This window comes from Onychostruthus taczanowskii, unplaced genomic scaffold (assembly GCF_017590055.1).
Source record: "Onychostruthus taczanowskii isolate IOZ18803 unplaced genomic scaffold, ASM1759005v1 scaffold65, whole genome shotgun sequence".
Lineage (NCBI taxonomy): Eukaryota > Metazoa > Chordata > Aves > Passeriformes > Passeridae > Onychostruthus > Onychostruthus taczanowskii.
In genome coordinates, this window is record NW_024504233.1 from 4,197,064 (window position 1) to 4,218,084 (window position 21,021).

Sequence of the window (21,021 nt, forward strand, 5' to 3'; positions counted from 1 at the left end):
TGGGCATGGCCTGGAGAGCACAGAGCAATGGAGAGGATCACTTAGACCCAGCTGGAAGAAAGCTAAAAGCAGAAAGAGCTCTCAGCTGATGCTGGACACAATCTCGTGCATTGGAAATTATTCCAGAATGCTCTGTATTCATGTTTCATTTGTACTTTCTCAGCTCAGAGTGAGGCCTGAACTACTCCTCCTGCAGTCAAAGGTGTGTGAGGACACTGCAGGATGGATGTGCCTGAGGAACCTCCCCGTCCCTCCCTGTGCAGAATGGGACCAAAGGACACCTGAACTCCCTTGGCTTCCAGTAATGCTTCAATTTATTTTCACAGCCACACCAAACCAAAGAGAACACAGCCCTGTACACCCTTTGTATACATTCTTTGGACTCCTTCTTTGGAGAGTAAATAAAATATTTACAGTCTATAAATCTAGGAAAATCGTTTCTCTTTCAGCAGCAGATCAACTTCCCTGGCCTGCTGCAGGGCAAATTGTGTACCAGTCTCCAGCTCATCTCCTTGCCTGCAAGATTTATGTATTTTTGGAGCATCTTGGAAAAGATTTTTGTGATTTACATATGATTTTTTTTTTGCCAGAGAGGATACTAGGGGCTTGTCCTACAATACAAATTATATTCTGCAACAGTTGTTATGAGAGTCTTTTGTAATACAACTTTGTAGGATGCAGACTTTCTTTTGTTGGCTTTATTTACATCTGCTGTGTTTTATGGGCTCTGCACCACTCACATTTCTGAATCATTTGCATTGTTCCTCATACCCTTTTGGCTGAGAGTAGCGCTGGGTTTTACACAGCACTTTACAAGCAGGACATGCATGTTGAAACAAATTGTAATGCTTGGGATTTGTATCCTTAAAGTCCTCTCCAAATACAGCCAAATACAGCTTTGCACCATTGGGGTAGGGAACCAAGAAGAGTTTATTGCTGTTTCAATGGACATTGAGTGGCTAAAGTGACACCGTGTCCCCACAAACCCAACATGAGGCCAGGTGTGACACCAGTGCTGGCCCCCACCACACCAAGGGAAGAATAGGCTCCTTTTATTTTGTAAATGGTTAGTCCCAAATGAGACCTAATGCTATTTTGAACCATAGGAACACGACCTTTGGTGTATTTCCATGAGTTTTAGAAGTTATTGGGATGATTTCCTCCCTCTCCAACACCATGGAGTTGGGTGAGGCTGAACCTCCTTCAGTGTTTCTTTGGTTGTAAACAGAAATACATAACGGGATTATACATGGTGTGCAGGCTCCTCTCTGGTCACAGTATACAAAATATAGATAACACTTAACCCAGTTAAATGGAATAAGATTAATGGGGGCAGTTATTTTCCAAAAGGAAGTACAGGAGCACAGGTGGTTGCAGAGATGAGTAGTCTCATTCCCAGCTACTGGGATAATTGTTGGGACATTTAGGAGCCTGATTTGATCCTCATTGAAACAAAAACAGAAAAACAGTCATCTTCTGATTTTTGATAACTGGGATGTGCTCAGTCTCTGAGTTGCTCTGTTTTTTCCTTCATTTAACTGCTCCATCACCAGCTGAAGTCACAAGTGTGGGCACCTGCTAAAATTTAAACACTTCATCTGACTTGTCCCCAAACCAACTAAACTTACCTGGAATGAACTCCTAAGTGATTTGCAACTTTAAATCACCTTGAGTTTCTATTATGACTTTGTGGAAGACTTGCCTTTTAATGTCTCCTATTGCCATCCCAGTTCCCCTCTCTGTGTCTAACCTACAGAGATGATTAAGACAAAACTGCTGGCGATACCATCCCTGCCTGTTTGTAAGAAACATCCTTCTTTCTACTAACTTTTTCCTTCTTCCTCACAGACAGCAGCTTTTGAGCAGCCTAGGGAGCAAGGGAGTTTGTTTTGATAGCGAATTGAAAACCCTTTTTTCAGTAGGTACTGCTGAGGTGGGAGCATTTTCACAGATATGCAAGCTGAAAATGACAAGGAGGAAGAAGGATACATAGACACTAAAAATGTAGTGGGAGAAAGAAAGGCAAGATTTTGGATATGTTTATTGAGAGGAAGCTCCCAAAAATTATGAGAAAATTATTGTCTTCCTAAACACCAACAAATTGTTCAAGGGTGGATTCACCTTACATGGCTTAGACATCAGGACATAGGTGCCTGTGCTCATGCCAGTTATCCCAGCAAAACACAAGTCTCTGGAAGGTCATTCACTTCATTTCAACACCACCCAGCCCTTGGAGGTCCTCATTTCCCTTCACTGACTCTAAAGGGATCCATGGAGGAGTTGCTGCAGCACAAATGTCTCCCTCTGAGCTCTCAGGAGAAGGCAGGCAAATCCTAACCCAAAGCTCTGTACCATCACCTATATGTAAAAGCTATGATGAAAGGGCATTTGTGATTAATCACACATCCTTACAAGTTGGGGAATTCCATGTAATAGTTCCCTTATGAACCACAACACACACTTCCTGTCAGCTTAATGTTTTCTCTAAAGGTGTGCAGCAACAATTGCTCCAGAGGAGCTCAGTGTTTTGGACCAAGTTACAGTTTCTAAGGGAATCATAACTTTGCCTTGATTTGAATGCAATTAAATTCTCTGCCATAATAGCAGCATAAAGAATATTTTCTCTTTATTTCCTCAGCTTGGAAATTATAAGGGAATAACACACATTGGTGCACAAGGAAATGGACCTTCAATTCCATACAGACAGTATTCTCAAGTCAGTGTGTTCTCCTTTCTGGTATGGAAAAGGATGCAGGAAAACCCAATCATATATTTCTTTTTAATGCTCACTTCCTGTGCATGAAAAGGGGGAAGTTGTGGCGGCAGTTAGAACATGGACTCAGCCATGGCTTGTAGCTTTCCTTCTCAGCCCACTCTGGGCTTTAAGCTACTTACTGAATCCCTGTTTGTCAGCCTGAGATGTTGAGATCTGAGACTTGATCTGATAAAAGCTGTGTACAGGTTTAAGTTTGCACATGGCACACAGTCCCTTGCTGTGATGCTGATAAATGCCCTGGGTAGAGCACAAGTGATGACTTCACCCATGTCAGTTCTACTGCTCGAAGCCATCCTTCAACTAGTTATGAACTTAGAACGTTGTTTGTTGGTTTTTTGTTTGTTTGGAGTTTTTTGTGCACAAAATGCATGAAATAATCTCCAAATTACTGTTATAGTCACCTGGTTTTGCTTTATGTTTTGCTTTATATTTTTATGGGCCCCTGAAAGACTTGTTTACATAAAATTTAACAGTGTTTATCTCCTAATGTAGGAGATACAGTTGAGATCTTATCACAACAAGTAAACAGCTGTTACTGTTATTGGGACAGGTTCTCTTTTTGTCACTTAAAACTATAAGTTAAAACTAGGCTTTAACTTAAAACTGTGTATATTTCTGAGGAGTTGGAGTGGTTCTGTGCTTTGCAAACAGCTGTGCCAGAGAACAAATCACGAGTGAGCAGTGTCCCTCCCAAAAGGAGAACTGTCCCTTTCCCCAGGAGGAGGTAGAACAGCTCACACAAGTGTTCTCTGCATAATTTAGTGTCAGAATGAGCTGTGTTAAAGCATAAGAGGCTTAAAGAGAAAGTCATGCAAGCCTAACTGGTACTGAGAAACAAATGTGCAGCCTAGAAGAAAATGTTCTTGGCTTTTTTGGTGCTAACCCAGTGATGAGCAGAACTCAGCCCGTGCTCTGCATCCAATTCTGCACCTTGAAAGCCAGAGGGACCTGAAAGCCTGCTGGTGACCTGAACAGGACCACAGCACCCACTCCTCACTCGCCACTCCCTGCCTGGGTTTTCAGACCGTATATTGTTTGTTTAGAGAAGTGTCAGAATAAAAGGGGGAGGGGTGCTGGTGAATTGGACCTTCAGGCACACAAATAAAAGTCAAACTTGGGAGGTGGATTTAGTGATCCCTGTGGGGCCCTTCCAACTCGGGGCACTGCATGATCCTGTGATTCTGTGATCTTCACTGATTTATCTTATTCTAGCAGAGGCACATGGCCTATGATTCCATTCCCAGCACAAAGAATTCTTCAGGCTAAAACCCGGTGTACTGACTTTGGCAGTATCTGTGCTGCATCCAAATGTTGAACAGTTGACAACTAAAAAGTTCCTGCTTAGTCTTTCCTCTCTCAGCCCTTGCCTGAGAAAACAAAACAGTTTTGCTAAAACTGTTAATCTGGAATTAGGACCTCAGGATTGGATGCTCTGCCACAGACCTTTTCTTCTTGTTTATACAGCTTCCAAAATGTGGGTGGTTTATTGGAGGGTTTATCTACCTATTTTCTCTTATCTTTCCTAATTGCAAGCTCAGGTATAAACAGAATAATTTAATCTGCAGAGTAAATAAACAAGCACTGCACATAGAACTGGGATCAGTAAAGATTGCCTGAAAATTCCCAGGTGTATCTGTGGGTTTCTCCTACTGCTGGGCTTGCTTTGTGTCACAGGGTTTTGATGTAGGCCCTGCTCTGTGATGATGAAGTTGTGAAACAGAAAACTCTGGAGAATTATGCAGCGTTAAGTGATGCAGAATAATCTTTGACTCTTTTAAAAATATTTCATTCTCCTTTTTGCCCTCTGAACAGGTGTAGTGCTGGGTGAGGTGAATGAGAGCAGTTCCTACTTCCAAGGGCATTATTTATTCAGAGATAATTATTTATTGGTTAAAATACATTCTCTAATATGCCCAGAATTTGCAATCCATGTTCTCCTGTATTGCAGATTAACATCCATTTCCATTTTAATAACAACAGTGAGTGCAACAAGCAGGGCCAGACTGTGCAAAACAAATGTCTGCTAATTTGTACTCTTTTAAATATGTAAAGCTAGTCTTTGATGTTAATACACCATTAAAAAGGAGCTGGGAAGTTCACATGTCTGTTCCTGTGTCGCTTGTCAAGCAGCAGAACAGCTCAAAGAGCAGCTTGCTGGTTTGCAGCATCAAACTCACCTCAACAACTCTGGCATCCTGCAAAAGATTTCGGTACTTGGCATCTTAAAATTTTATAGAACATGCAAAATCCATGGGAGGGAGCTGCATCTGCAGGGCTCATGCCTTTCTGTGCCCTTTATTCTTTCTCCAGCAGCAACAGCAATGTGGTCCACGTGAGCCTGACTCGGCTTCTCCAGCAGTCCTGGGGGATGGAGGAAGAGCCACATCACCCTGGCGGTCAGAGCTCACAGTGACCCTACTTTCCAACCCCAGGGATTGTGTTTACAAAAATCCTTGAATATCAGCACAGTCAGGAAATAGTTCAATGTTTTGGGACTACAACACTTGAAGGGAAAATGAATTTGTCATTGTGAGGTTTACTATAGCCAGGGTCGAGGTTATAACAATTAATAAAAATCCTTAAACAGTTGCTGGCAGCAGCTTGTGCAGCATTTTAGTTTTTCTTCTGAGCCCCTGTTAATTGGGAAAAATGTGCAGCAATTTCACTTATTCTTCTATGAGGTGAGCCATGACTGCTCTCATTTCTCCCATTTCTGAAGTGAAGAGCTTCACTGAAGTATCAGGAAATCATCAGTGCCTTTCAGAAAATAAACCAGGGTAACTTAGGCATTTGAAACAGTTTTCAGCTTGAAACATAGACAGTTGTGCTGATAGCAGCTACCTGATCCAAGTAATGGTCTATTTTTCACCCATAACAAGTAGGACACAGGTACAACACATATACTGTTGGCACAGACAAGTGAACTGCACTCCCATTTTTAGGGGAAGACAGACAGACCCTCATTAGCATTGCTGTATTGATAGAACTGAGGCAACATGCGAGGCATGCACACACTGATTGCACTGCAGTACTGTGATGAAAGCCAAATCTTTTTTCCTCTCATAAATAGGCCAAACTGGTGCTTCTACACCAATATTTTACCTGCTATCTTATGAGGCTTGTTCTTTTCTTTTGGCACAGAGGTGGAGCTGCTTTCAAAAGAAGACAACCAGGTACAAGCCATTGACTTTCCATACTCAAATATATCCTCACCTTTCATCTTTCCAAGAGTTTTGAGGGGCTTATTATTATAAAAATAATGATAATTTCATCTTTGCAAATATCTGTCTCTGGCTACTTTTAGTCCATGACTCTCCCAGATCCAAGTCAATCCATTCCCACAGCAGCAGGAGAACTGAAAGGAAGGAAGAACTGAAAGGAACTGAAGAAGGAAAGCCAATTTCTGTTCTCATGTACAAAACAGTCAGGATGAAATTTGTCCTCCTCTTGCAGGAACAACCCCCAGCACTTGGTTTTGATATTAAACCTGTAATTTATTTGTGAGTTAATAAACTAATACCTGATTTGAGCATCTCTAGGCAGGGACAGAGCACAAGGCCCAGCTGATGGTACTCTTAGTACCAAAACTGTCCTAGATATCAGAAATTGTTTACACTGTTTATCATTTTACAGCTTCTAAAAATAGCTCTCTGGTATGCACTGTCTCATCTCAGAAATGAGTAAAACAAACACCAGAAATCAGGGAAGTAACTATTTTCTGCTTTTAAACATATAGTTGATGACATGAGAGTGGCAGGCAAAGACTCCATCGACAAATTTGTGCATAAGGAAATGGATTTTCATGTAAGTAATTATTATGAATGTTAACTAGCTGCACACATCATCAGGAAAACATCAGGGAGGTTTGTTTGTGGAGGTAAACAAAATATGTTTGCTTCCTGCTGTTCTTTTATGGGCATTTTTATTGGAAGCACAGTTTATAGAGGCATAGCAATCATATATGTTTCACTGTAAAAGCACCATGATTCTTTGGAAACAGTATCAGGCTCTCTGCAGAAAAACAAAGTTGGCCAAACTTCACAGTTATCAACCTAGAGTTGAAAATATTCCCTCTTCTGGAATGTCTTGATGTTTATGTGCACCTTTCTGGTAGTGATTTCCAGTGCAGCAAAAAGTAATTAATTGCTAGAAAGTTGAAGGGAGAAATTACTTCAAGTGGGATCTTGCCAAGGATCTGGCAAACAAACTGTTATTTATTTCAACATTTTCATCGCGGTGAAGGAAAAATATCCTTAGATGAGAACTTACCTGCCTGTTTTATTGGATGATAGTAAAACTGTAAGTATGAAAAGGATGTAGGCTTGCTGGAGTCTTTCTAGTTCACATGGTAGCACTTCCTGGCAGGAACAGTCTGAGACAGCTTTTATAACCCAATCTTCAAAGAGGCCTCACCTCCATCCCCAGTTTTTCAGTTGTTTTAATGAAAAACTCTGCCTCTGTGAACAGAAAAACACAGGTTTCCAGTGGAAGTTTGGGTGCATGGTGCCACAGAGCTGATAGGCATTGCATTCCTGGGGAAACAACTTCCATGCTAAGGAAGAGAAGCACTCTCTGTCCCCCTGCTGAGTGGGGCATGGACACCAAAGGCACAGGGGACTGTGTTTGAGATCCACAGGAATATCCCAGAGGCAGGTGCCAAGAGGATGGTACCAACCTCTTTTTGGTGGTGCTCAGTGACAGGATGAGGAGCAATGGACAAAAAGTAAAACACAGGAAGTTGAACAACATGGAGCCATGGAACATCCAGAGTTGGAAAGACCCACACAGTCACCCAGTGCAGCCCCTGGCCCTGCCCAGACACCCCAACAATCCCACCCTGTGCATCCCTGGGAGCGTTGTCCAAACTCTCCTGGAGCTCTGGCAGCCTTGGGGCTGTGCCCATTCCCTGGGGAGCCTGGGCAGTGCCCAGCACCCTCTGGGGAAGAACCTTTCCCTGAGCTCCAGCTGTTCCCTGGGCACAGAGAGCAGAGATTGGAGCTGACCGTCCACTCCCATGGGGAAGAACTTCTTTCCATGGAGGGTGGCAGAGCCCTGGAACAGTGGCCCAGGGAAGGTGTGGAGCCTCCAGCTCTGAAATATCCCAAACCCACCCGTGTCACCTGCTCCTGCCTTGGTGAGGGGTTGGACTGCATCATCTCCAGAGGTCCCTGGTACCCCCCCCGATTTATTCAAATACATTATTCTGTATTTGTGCATCGTGACCTCAGCGGGCACCAGGTGCCTCCCCGCTCAGAGCCCCTGCCCTGCGACACCGTGGATCAGAGTGCGGGGTGAGCAGTGAGGTACCCGGGATCAGAGTGCGGGGTGAGCAGTGCGGTACCCGGGATCAGAGTGCGGGATGAGAGGTGCGGTACCCGGGATCAGAGTGCGGGATGAGCGGTGAGGTACCCGGGATCAGAGTGCGGGGTGAGCAGTGCGGTGCCCGGGATCAGAGTGCGGGATGAGGGGTGCGGTACCCGGGATCAGAGTGCGGGATGAACAGTGCGGTACCTGGGATCAGAGTGCGGGGTGAGCGGTGCGGTACCCCGGGGTCCGAGTGCGGGATGAGCAGGGCCGGTACCCCCAAGATCCGAGTGCGGGATGAGCAGGGCCGGTAAGCGGGATCAGAGCGCGGGATGAGCACTCCCGGTACCCGGGATCAGAGCGCGGGATGAGCGGTGCGGTACCCGGGATCAGAGTGCGGGGTGAGCGGTGCGGTACCCAGGGGTCCGAGTGCGGGATGAGCAGGGCCGGTACCCCCAAGATCCGAGTGCGGGATGAGCAGTGCGGTAAGCGGGATCAGAGCGCGGGATGAGCGGTGCGGTACCCAGGATCAGAGCGCGGGATGAGCACTCCCGTTCCCCCCGCACCCCGCGGGAGCCGGCCGGCGGGCGGGTGGGCTCCTCCCCGCGGTGACGGCCCCGTGCCCGCCCCGCCCATTCCGCCCCGCCCGCTGCCCGAGAGGCCGCTCGGCTCCGCTCGGCTCCGCTCCCCGCCGCACACCGCCCGGGAGCCGCAGCCTCCCGCGCCCGCCGCCCGCTCCGGCCCGGGGGAGCCGCTCGGAGCGCGGCTGCCGAGGTGAGCGCCCGGGGCCGGGACAGCGCGGGTCGGGGGGAGCCCCTCCATCCTCCGCGGGGCCGCTCCCCCGCTCCTCTTTCCATTGCCTTATTTCTCGTATCCCGACCCCCCTCGCCGCCGCCTCCGGGCGATGTTTTATTCATGGCCCGGCGGGCTTTGTGCGGAGCGGGCTCGCCGGGAGCGCCGGACCCGCGGCCGCGGCGGGGAAATGGCTGCGGGTGGGCGGCTCGGAGCCCCCCCGGGCCGGGGCCATCGCGGCCGGGGGCTCGGCTGCGGCTCCACGGCCGGGGCGGGAGCGAGCCCTGCGAGCCACTCTCCGGCGGGTTCCGTACGTGCGGCTGAGTGTCGGTGTCTGTGTCTATTTACGTTCTTTTTCGATGTTCGGCGGCGGCGTATTGCAACACCGGCCGCTCGTGCGCCGGGCGGCACTTACACCATCACCGAGTTAACTGTAGATGTCAGGCTGTGCTTGCTCTGGGGTGATGTCAGATTGGTAATAACGCGCAGAAATGGGAATCCGGTGCGGGCAGAGCGCGATGGAGACGGCCCAGACCCAGCTGGCGCGGGCAGAGCCCCGCTCCCGGCGCAGGGCCTGCTGCGGGGGCAGTGCCCGGCGCGGGCGGAGCGTGGGGGCACCGCCGAAATCAGCAATTGTTTGTGGGTAGCTGCGGACCCGGAGGAGCGGATATTTATGCCTGGAGCAGAGATACTTGGCTGGTTTTGCCTTACAAAGGTATTCAGGCGTGTTTTGGTTAGAGAGTCGGCTGATGCCTGTCTTGTCTGCCAGTTGTGCCATAAGGCAACCTCCTCGGCTATCATCGGTCCAGAGGAGGAATTCTGTTGTGTGCTGTGGAAAGCTGGCTGTGATCGATAGGCAGTGTAATGTTAGCTCCTGATACCGCCTCTGATTTCTCCCAAGCTGATCATGGACCAGTGAACTAAAGCTGAGAGATGCTGAAACACGTCCCTCACCTTATTCAGTTCCCCATTCGCCTGCCTTTCACTTTCCCTACGCCCTGGTTGGTTGGATTTCAGTGGAAAAATTCTGGTTCTGGGCCTGTTCAAAGAAATCCATGTGTTTTGCTTTTGCTTGTCTGACTTGCTGTTTGATAATAGCTGTGAGACTGAAGATCCCTGTACCCAGGGGCTGGGGGGTATTTGCCCTTCCCTACAAGTGAAGTTAACCGATACTGCTTGATGCTGTTTAACCTTGTATTATCTTAGGTGTCATATGATGAGGCAGCTTGATTTGTTTAAGGCTTTGTGATGATGCAATGCAATAATAATTATAAATCTTCTCGTTGTCTGAAGAATCTTTAAATACTACTCTGTCTTGGGAGGTACTTCATGTGTGTTTATTCCCAAGAGGCATGGGCATGGGTGAGCAGATGATATTAATCACGTTCATTTTGGGGTGGGAGCAGTTTGGCACAGGTGCTTTAAATTGTAATTTATGGGTGTGATGTCATGTGCCAGATAAGCTTTCATAGGATCTGCCATGTAAATTACAGCCTTTGTTTATATACGTGCAATTTCATGTTTTGGAAATCCACGCTGTATGGTTTCCTCGCGAGCCTGCGCCCGAGCTGTGCCTGTGCTTCAGTTGCGCAGTGGAGCTCAGGGCTTGAGAACATTTTGCTTTGCCTTGTGCTCACAGCCTGCTCCAGGTGCAAATGTGCCCGTGGCACCTGCGTGCTGCGATCTGTGTGGTGGGTGGCTGCGAAAGCAGTGGTCAAGTACTTGGTTTGTTTTCTTCTTTCGCCCTGAGCTGGTCTGTTTCGTTTTTGAGAAAAAGCGGGGTGCTGAAATGACTGATTTCAACTAATGTGTGCCGGAGAGAGCAGCTTGGTTATTTCAGGCTGCTGTGGTTTGTTATGCAATCAGATTAACAAAGGTTGAAATGATCATTCAGCTTTGGGTAAACACGATCTATAGAACAGCGTGGATTAGGGCAGCTGTTTACATCGGGCAGACCTGCTGCACTTGGCGTGTTGCAAATACTGGATGGAAACACAATGAGTGGACACAGTAATGTACTAAACAAATTTTTAGCAATCTCTTTGGGATTATGATGTACTTACTATCGATTGCCTGTGCTCCAGGAGCTTCTGCAGCGCCTTAGGTGCTGCCTGCACGCATGGGCAAAGTTACTTTCAGCTTCATTTAGTTGACAGCCCAAGGCCTCGTGAAAAGTCTTTGTGCACAGCCACTGGTGGCTGGGGTGCTGTGAGGGCTCTGGGTCAAGCAAGATGACCGATGCTCAACTGGAAGCTTCCTGAATTAAACAAAAACTACAATTCCAGCCGCGTTTGCTGAAGCTGGCAGCCCCTCAAGCGGTCCATTATTAGTTGGCTGTTTCTTGTCGCTGTTGTAGAGGTGGCATTGCTGCAGGAGAGGTTCTCAGGGCTTGTCTCCTTGAGTCTGCCCAGCGAGCAGGCGATGGCACACGGGCAGTCGCTGGCGCAGGCATCGCCATCGGGCTGGAGGTGACAGGAGCCGAGAGGAGAAGGGACAGGCTGGGATGTGGGGAAGTGTCTGGAGCGTGGGGAGGAGAGGGAGGTGTTGGTCAGCGTGGCCCTCTCCATAGGTGTGTGCAGGCCTCGCTGGGACCCCCGTCTGCAGCTGGGCTCCCTGGGCTCTGCTGCTCCAGGAGGGCAACTGGTTCTGAAAATACAGGATGTGATGGTGTCAGTGTTTGGGGGAAAGGAGGAGTAAGCAGCTCCTGCAATCGGTTTTCCAGAGGCCTTGTGTTGGTGTGGAGCCTGAGCCTTCCAATCTTCCCCTCATTCAGGGAAAGGTAAGGGACCCTGGAGGGTGCTCCTTTTCCATCCTCTAGCAGGGGATGGAACAGGGCTACATTTTGAATACATGCTCAAAAGTACTCTGGAAAGAGTTTATTATTATTGTTGTTATTTATTTCCTTGCTGGCTGTGTTTAATTCTATATAAGCAGGTATGTAATTGCAAAGGGATTTCACAGGCACTTGCAAATGTCTATCACTGTGCTACTGACTACTCTGTGTGCTGTATAACATTTGCAATAAATGTACACAAGCACATTTTGGGTACACTGGAATCTAAAGAGGTACTTCAGGGAATAGGTAATATTATTAAGGCTGTGTTGTAGGATGTTCAGAGCAGGCAGTGTTGAATGTGATATGCAGTCAGTCATGTTAAGACTATTTCTTTTACTGGTATGAGTTTACTTCAGCTCTGATTTATTAACAGGTTGCTCTCTTGTCATCTTCAATCTTGTGAATGAAGTAAGAGCAGTTACTCTGTGTCAGACTAGAGGTCTGTCTGGCTCGGTAGCTCTTCTGACAGGACCACTCCCAGGTGCACAGAAAAACTGGAACAGTGAAGTTCTCCTCCTGGTAAACCCTTGTAGCAGTCACCACTCTAGGAGACCTTCGGGCTGGCAGCTTCAGGGAGGAATTAAACTGTGTTTAATAGCTGCTGATGAATTGTCTTCTCTACAAAAATGTCTCAATTAGTTTTGAGAAACTTCATGGCATTAGTGTTCACAACCTCCTGTGCTGGTGAACTTCTGGTATAATTGTCTGGTTTGAAAAGGATTTTATATTTTCATTTTACAGTTTTCCATTTGAAGTCCTTGTGATGCTTTTATCTGGATTCTAGAAGAATCTATTTCTTTTTAGATTTTCACACAGAAATTAACTGTATGTGGGGATGCTAAGTGATCTTAGAAGGTGGGTGAAGATAACTGCTTTATATTTGCAGTGAGGTATAATCCCAGCCCTGTTTGCAGTCACATATCATGCATAGGTACCATTGTGGCTGTCATATTTAGGTGACTGCATGCAAAAAAATGTTCAAATACAAGAAGTGATTTCTGCAGCTGTGCATCCTTGACATAGATTGGGGTGAGTCTTGGCTCAGAAATGCTCAGATGACAAAGGAGTTGCTGCAAGCCAAGGCGCAACTTCAGCAACACTGTTGGAAGATTTACCAAAGTAAATCTTAGCAAGGGATCTGGTGCAACATTTTAGGGCATGCATAAGAATGCAGAGAACAGAATTTTAAAGTTGTATTTAAGAGCTTGAAGTTAAGTAATACAGATTCCAGTAAGTGCTGCATGAGGCAGAAAAAGCAGTAACTCAGTCCCTGAAATGTTCTATAGGTTGGCTTCCACCATGCCATCCTCAACAATTTCAAGAATAGATGGGTGGTAACAAAGTTGTGGTTTAAATTCCACTTTTTCTTTGTGTGGCAGGGAGGCAGGATCCTTTGGCTGTGAATTGACCTACAGCATTTATTTTTGTGCTGGTGGTTCAGGAGTCTGTCTGGGTTCCAGGAGCCCTCTGGGTCACAGACTTCTGGATGCTGGTGGTAAAGTTGTGTTTGCTTTATTAAAAGAAGCTCTTCAAAGGTTGGTAATTTATTATCAGAATCACACAAAGGGTATCCTGAGCTGGAAGGGACCCATCAGGATCATGGAGTCCTACCCTGTCCCTGCAGAGATACCCACCCTGTGCATCCCTGGGAGCATTATTCAAACTCTCCTGGAGCTCTGGCAGCCTTGGGGCCATGCCCATTCCTTGGGAAGCCTGGGCAGTGCCCTTATTGTGGTGGCTTCTGAAATCCTGTTGATAAAAATGGGTAGAATTTTCATGTTTCTAAAGCAAATAGAGGTTCTTGATCTTGTAATTTCTACTACTTTTCCACCCTTAAGCCTGTAAACTTATGATTAAAGTGGGTGGAATTTCAGCCTGATGGTTTACGGGTGGGATAATAGTAGAGACTGACCAGGCAAACGTTTTGTTTCAAAAATAGAGAGACTTATATAATGATGCTATACACAACAACAGGATATGGATATGGATAACATCTCTGGAGCAGTGTTAATCCAATAGCATCCCTTGCCTGCATGTCTGCTGTTACTTGCTTCAGAGGAAGGTAATTCTGGAGTGAAGAGATGCCAGTGCCGAGTGATTTACCTGCAGTATTGATCCAGTCCTGAGCAGACTTCAAGGCAAGGTTCTGGGTTAGAAGCTTGGAGAAACAGGTTTTTAAACCATTGTGAGCTCCTAATTTGTTACCTGAATGAGAGAAAACAGTTCTTCCTCTTTTTTTGGTGGAACCCTGTCTGTCTCCATGTTTTGAGTTGTTTACAGAGATTCGTGTCTTAGTGTGTGGTATTTGCTTAAGAAATCTGAGGCCCCATTTTGGAGAATAAAAAAACAAACTAATGAACATGTTCTGGAAGCATCAGGATGGGCTTAGAGGCCTTCTTCTTGCTATGAAAGTGGCCTCAGTTTCTTCTCCTTCTGTCTCTCTATCTCTAAGAGAAAAGCACAGGCTTTATATGTCAAGTTTGGGAAAAGATAAAGAGCAAGTTCACTTGAAGTATGTATTTAATAGGGAAGAATTCCTAGGATCTATATATACAGGTGGGCATTTTCCCAAAAGTATGTTAGGTGTTGAGGCCATAAAAATGTTGCTGCTAACCAAAATTCTAGCCCTGAATGTATCTATAAATACCATAGCCTCACCCCTTTGGCTCTGTGAAATTATATGTAGCTGGAATAATTTCATACATCGGGACATAAAAGGACCTTGGTGAACTTGTGCTTTTATAATAAACAAGGAAAAGTTCATCTAGGTTGCCCAGTTTAGTCACACAAAGACAGCTCTTTACTTGGGGAGGGGGAGGTACTTACCTCTTAGACTTTCCTCCTTAGGATTTTTATCTCATCCTGTCCCAAGATTTTATTAAGAAAAGCAAAACAACTTCAATGTTTGTGCATTTAGACAGACAGAGCTCTGCGTTTTGGAGTCATGGCTAATTAGATTTGTGGAGCCTGTGCAATTTTGGATATTGGACGGGGAGGTTGTTTTTGCAGGAAAACACGGAGGAAGGAGCGCGTTGCTTATGTTCCCTTTCTTGCAGTGGCAGCAGCATTTTCTATGCCCTGTGCACGTTCATGATGTTGGTGTGCTGTTCCTGGGAAGCCAGGCTTGCCGAATTTCACCTTTGTGTTTGGAGAATTCCTTTTAAATTGCTATTCAGTAAAGCTCTGAGTAGCAGACACTTGCACTTCTCCAGTGGAAAACAGTCTGAGGGAAGAATCGGCTGGTAAACCAAAACAAATGCTGTCTTTCTAAGGGCTGGTAATGGGCTGTAAGCCCATTCTGCTTCAACTTTGAGCGATGACTAAGATGTTTCTCTGTTCTGGCAATATCCACTTTGGATCCTGCTGCTTCATTTCATCCACAGGCCTGCTCTCTGCAGCTGCATCCTGAAGGGAGCACAGCTGACGTGCAGTAATGCACTGGCAGGCTGACTGCAGTAAATGCACTGACAGAGTGTGTGCAGGAGCTGCTCTTTTGTTAGCGATGGCTGTGCCTGGCTCCAGGGCCTGGGCTGGGCTGTTTCAGCCTGTGGTTTGGGCTGCTGAGCGTGGCCAGCCATGTGATGCTGAAGGACAGGCTGCTGCTCCTCTGCTCCCAGTGCATCCGTGCCTCCTGTATGCGTGCAGGAGTTGTGGTCTGATGGATGCCCAGGGGCTCAGCTGTCCCTTCTGAGCCTTTCTTTTTGCAGGAATCTGAAGCTGCTGAATAAGCCAGACTGAATCCAGGGGAGCAGATCTGGCTCTACCCTTCATCTGCCACAGAAATGTGGAGAGGAGAAACTCCTGTGAGTACTTCAGGGAATTGCTTGATTGGTGGGTGAAAGGAAAACCAGCCAGGGTTTTCTAATCCCATCTCTATTCTTTTTACCACTCGAAGGCCTAATGGATATAATTGTTTTTTCTTATGATGTATGTTTTTAAATTACTCCCTAGTTTTTAGGTGTGGGAGTCTATCAGCCAGGGCTGCTGAAATTAAAATCCCAACCTCATGATGAACAAGCTTCTGAGATGATCTCTGTTTAATAGTAAGAGGGAGCTGTATTCTTTCTGCTCTGGATAAGGTGTATCTTTGAGATTAAAAAGTCCTGGTGCTCATGGGAGGAGGGGAGTGCTTCTTTCTTTTGTCTCCAGCATTGCAGCAGAGATGCTAATTAAGTACCAAACAAATTGGATTTGGGCAAGTTTGCCTTTGCTATGGCAGTGAAAATGTTTTGTTTGGGAGAGCTGCGCAAACTACACCCGCAGGCGTTCACGCAGAGATAAATCAGCCCCTGGCTGCCCCAAATCTTCTGCTTCAGTCCACAGAAACATGCCAGAGGAGCTTTGGGGATGGCAGGAGTCAGTGAGCATGTTCTGGAGCAGATTGCACAGGGCACAGCCCTGAGCAAAGACGTCACAGCGAGGAGTGGCTGTGATGCCAGCGCAGAGAGGCTCTGTCAGCGGGACAGGACGGTGGGTGAGCAGCTCCAAATGTGGGGCTGCTCTGCTGCCCTTCCCCAGCAACAGGGCTCTGAGCTGGGTTCTCCTGTAGCTACCATTCTGTGCTGTGTTCTGAAAAATCAGACCTTAAAACATGGAATAAGGGATGTCAGGCTTAGTAGCAACGTTGAGGAGAACAAGAAACGCTCAGCCTTGTGAAGCTGCATTTAGTTGTACATTTATTTGAGGATTTTTTACAAGCATAATGGAAAATTATGCACTCAACTCTTCTCACAGTTGCCGTGAGATTCAGGGGACCTAATTTCCCTATGACTATGAAAATCCCAGGCTTTGCTATGTAATGTTTGTTTGCCTTTACACTTCAGTGTTAGTCTCTGAGCCTTCTTTCATCCACAGCAAATGCTTGGGTGCTGCAACTGAAATAGTTTGAAAACCAGTGATTGAGAGAAAAAGGGCTGGAGCTTCTTAGATGTCTGGGGACTGGATGAAGTAGGATTAATCTGGCATTAAGGCAGAAATTTGTGAGAGAAGCGTGGTCAAGTGACTGGCTGGAGAGAGGGGGGATTCATGAAGTCAAAGTCACTTCTTCATCCAAAGGGGGATCAGGCTGATAGATTTCTGACAGGGTGTTTTGCCTGGCCTTTCCCACAGACTCTGGGTAGCTGTCACATACTTTGTCTGCAATTGCTTGGCATTCTGAGAGATCATGCCTTAAAAAAAGACTCTCATGGTGAGCAGCTTTCCAGAAGGTCATTGGAAATTTAATGCTACAGTGTAATGAGGTTTGCGAGTTACCTGTAACGCAAATAACAGTGCTGACGAGTTGCTTTTCAATTATTAATTCTTGTACAGTAAGCTGTGGCCATTAGGATGGGTTGTCTATGCAAAGTGGTTCCATAAAATGCAAATTATTAGCTTCTATGTGGGTCAAAAAACATTGCATACTTGGTGTAACTTGTTGTTAAATAGACTCCTTTGCTAAGCAAATAATTTAAGCACTGGTTACTCTCAGCATTGTCAAAAACATACTTGAGTTCTTGCTGAGTGTAAATAAAAGGGTTTCAGCTTTGAATGATGACTGCAAGATTTGGCTTAAAAGCTATTTTTGGGCCACGGGCACAGCCCAAAGGCGGGGGGACGTATGTGGCTCTGCTCCTGGAATGGCGTCAGGATGGAGGATGACTAAGTCACCCCTGCAACTTCCTGCTTGCTCCAGAAAGGTGGTGATTTATGGCAGCTCTGTGTCAGCAGTAAATCGCTGTCCACCCGCGCTGATTCAGCCGCCCAGTTTAGCTGGAGTTAGGGCTGTGCCCCGGCTCCCTCCCGGCTCCCTCCCGCCCAGCCGCTGCCAGGGTGCGAGCGGGACCATCGCCCTTCCTGCCCTTGTCCAGCGCCAGCCAGGCCCTGAGTGCTGTCCTGCAGATGTGGGACTGGGATGGCGTCCCTGCCCTGAGTGCTGTCCCCCTGCAGATGTGGGACTGGGATGGCGTTCCTGCCCTGAGTGCGGTCCTGCAGATGTGGGATTGGGATGGTTTCCGTGCCCTGAGTGCTGTCCTCCTGCAGATGTGGGATTGGGATGGTTTCCGTGCCCTGAGTGCTGTCCCCCTGCAGATGTGGGATTGGGATGGTGTTCCTGCCCTGAGTGCTGTCCTGCAGATGTGGAACTGGGATGGTGTTCCTGCCCTGAGTGCTGTCCCCCTGCAGGTGTGGGATTGGGATGGCGTTCCTGCCCTGAGTGCTGTCCTCCTGCAGATGTGGGACTGGGATGGTGTTCCTGCCCTGAGTGTTGTCCTCCAGGGAGGATTGGCTGGGCGAAGCCTCGAGGCTTTGGCCTTCTGAAGGTGCTGAGGTTGAAGCAATAGCAAATGTGGCAGAATCAGCACATAGTGATGTTGCTGCTTGGGGAAAAATTGGTCCAAACCCTTCCAGGCCCTGCCTGGCTTTCCTTTGTAGGCAGAACTGGTTGGGCAGCAGCACAGGACTATCATCCAGTCCCCAGACATCTAAGAAGCTCCAGCCCTTTTTCTCTCAATCACTGGTTTTCAAACTATTTCAGTTGCAGCACCCAAGCATTTGCTGTGGATGAAAGAAGGCTCAGAGACTAGCACTGAAGTGTAAAGGCAAGCAAAAATTACATGGCAAAGCCTGGGATTTTCATAGTCGTAGGGAAATTAGGTCCCCTGAATCTCACGGCAACTGTGAGAAGAGTTGAGTGCATAATTTTCCATTATGCTTGTAAAAAATCTCCAAATAAATGTACAACTAAATGCAGCTTCACAAGGCTGAGCGTTTCTTGTTCTCCTCAACGTTGTTAGTAAGCCTGAGGTTCCACTGAAGGTGTTCATTAGGTGTACCATGTTTAGGGCTCCTGTTTTTCTGGGGTTTATAATGCCTTCAGTGGCTGAGGACAGATTTCTTCACTCCTGTTGTGATGAGTAAGACAAGTAGCTGTTTTAGTGCTGCCTTTTCCCTCCTGCCTGCCCTCCAAAAGAAGACCCAAGGTGTGAACCCCCACCAGTCTAAAGACCTGATTTTGAAATGAACCACTTCATTTCAGGTGCAGGAATGATCTGGCTGTGATGGAGACTGATGGCAATGCCTCCTCTCTTCTCTTCCACGCTGTTCTCCCAAGAGCTGCTGCGGTCCTGGGAAAGCACATGAAGAACCCACTTGCTCCTCGTCACAGCCCTTATCTCTTTAGTGGAATGTAAATAACCAGGATCATTGTTGTGTTCCTGTATGTTTTACGCCCTAAGCCAAATGCAGAAGAAACAACTCTTTTCTGGGGCATTTTTGCATAATCCTGTGCTTTGAAAAGTCACAGTGTCAGCTGCTTCCCGAGGTGTCTCTGGCCAAGCAGGAGGCAAGTTTTGTTGCTGTCCTGGTCAGAGGCAGAGGTGTGAGGGAAGATCCCAGGTGAATTAACCATGCCACAGGGATAAGGAAATTATCCCCAAAATCTGTGAGCTTTCCTAGCATGTGGGGTCAGCTCTGCTTTTGATCTTGGTTGTGACCGAATATCCTCAGGAATAAAGCTGCAAGTAAGAGTGGAGGCAGCTCTGAAGACTTCTGGATTTCTCTTTCATGGTTGCTGCCTGGTGGATGGCACTGTCTGGTTTGCTGATGGATTCTTTTAATTGGTAAATTGGTGACCTCTCTGCTTTCTTAAGTGTTCAATTTCCCATTCTTCTTTTCCTTGTCTAAAATTTTCCATTCCTTCCCTGCTACCATCTCCCCTGACATGTCATGAAGATGCCTGAATTTTTGTGCTGAAATGGTTTTTATTGCTTTCAAAATAAGTGTGACTGGGTGCAAAAATGAAAGTAGCATGTGAGCTTCAGCCTGCTGCTTCAGTGCTGGTGAAATCAAACTCTGTGAGCTGTATCCATATCCATCTATCCATATTGATCCATATCCATGAGGTTTTGTCCAAGTAGAGACTAAACTGTGGTGCTGACTGTGGGGATGCTGACCAGTGTTGAGGGAGAAGAACCCCAGCTCTGGAGGAGTGCAGGGACTTTTCTGTATCATCAAACTGCAGGACTGGTTTTGGGCCTTGATTTAAATGTCAGAGTGATGGAAAGCAGAAGATGGGAGTGACTTTGGCCCTTAAGGCAGAGTATGCCTGTTGGTGGTGAGGGTTGGAAGCTGTCTCCAGTCTCCTGTTCCTCATCCCCACCGGGTCATTAGCCACCAGGCTGAGTAGTTGAAGGATTTGAGGTGCTCTAGGACTAAGTTGAAAACTGATGGAAATTACAGTGGGCTCAAGGGCAGTGCCTTAGACCTTCAGTTGTTTGTGATTACCTGGAAATGTAGGAATGCTGTGTCCATCTGTCTGTGGCAGTTCCTCTGGTTTCTCTCCTGTTTGCTGCTTTATTTTAGGGAATACTGGGGGAAAAAGAGAACAAGCATCCACTGTTAAAACAGCTTCAAAGCCTGTGATAAGGAGGAGAAAATGTATGTACTTCCAGATATTGCCGGAATAGGAAAAAAATGACAGGGGGTAGGGAATGGTGTACTGGGATGGGAGCTGGGAGACCACAGCTCTTTTTCCCAGGGAGCTGTGGAGCTGCTGTGATGGGAGTTGTCCAGCCAGTCTCTCTGCAGCCACAACAGTGTCTTTGTGGTAAGGCTTTGAGCTTGTTCTGTGCTTTGCTATCACAAAAATAAAAACTGGTTCTTTTTCTTGCTTTTGAAGTGTTTTTGTTTGGGTTTTTTTTATTCAGAGTGAAATCTGGATTATTTTTCAAAATCATTTGATCAGCTTGAACCTCAGTATCTTAATTCTGTTCTCATAAGAGATTTGCTTGTCAAATACTATTTTAAAGTTCAGAATTATGACAGAGAGTGTTTCCTCTTGCTGTGTATGACAAGTACTAATGCTCAGAGTGCAGTCCTGGGGCTGGGGTGTGCGTGCCTATTTCCTGATGTTTTTTGAAGCTTCCCCTTCCTCCGCAGGGCGAAGGCAGTGCTGATGGATGCAGGGTTGCATTGCTAATAACTGTAAACAGCAATTCTGACTCATTGGCCATGGAAGACAGAAGTACAGTCATATATTGTGGCTATGTTAATTTGTTTACAAATAGGAAAATTTGTATAGATGAGGTTCAGCACATGTCTTTCTGGTTGCCCTCTTAGAAGGTGTATGGCTCTCCTGCGCATCTGGTGTTTGGTTGTCCCCCAGCTTCAGCTCCCACCACCTTTCAGTAGTCCCTACCTACCTCATACAGACTGGAGTCTTTAGGTACCTTGGGCTTAGCATGCATTAAAAATTAAGGAAGGAAATGAAGGAAATTAAATCTAGGAAGAAGTTCAGAGTAATGGTTGGCCACCATGATGCCCAGCAAAGGAGGTT

The 21,021-nt window shown here is 46.7% G+C and overlaps 1 protein-coding gene across 2 annotated transcripts in view; it reads left to right on the forward strand.

Annotated features, from left to right (window-relative positions):
• The first annotated feature begins 8,704 nt into the window (after positions 1–8,704).
• CUNH1orf21 (chromosome unknown C1orf21 homolog) overlaps positions 8,705–21,021 on the forward strand; it is a 106,999-nt gene continuing 94,682 nt past the window's right edge. Inside the window, exon 1 of one of the 2 annotated variants that reach the window (XM_041420631.1) lies at positions 8,705–8,854. The gene's annotated coding sequence lies outside the window, so the exon portion shown is untranslated. Of the gene's footprint in view, positions 8,855–9,445; positions 9,588–21,021 lie in introns of those variants that run through there. The other variant, XM_041420632.1, reaches the window with a different exon arrangement.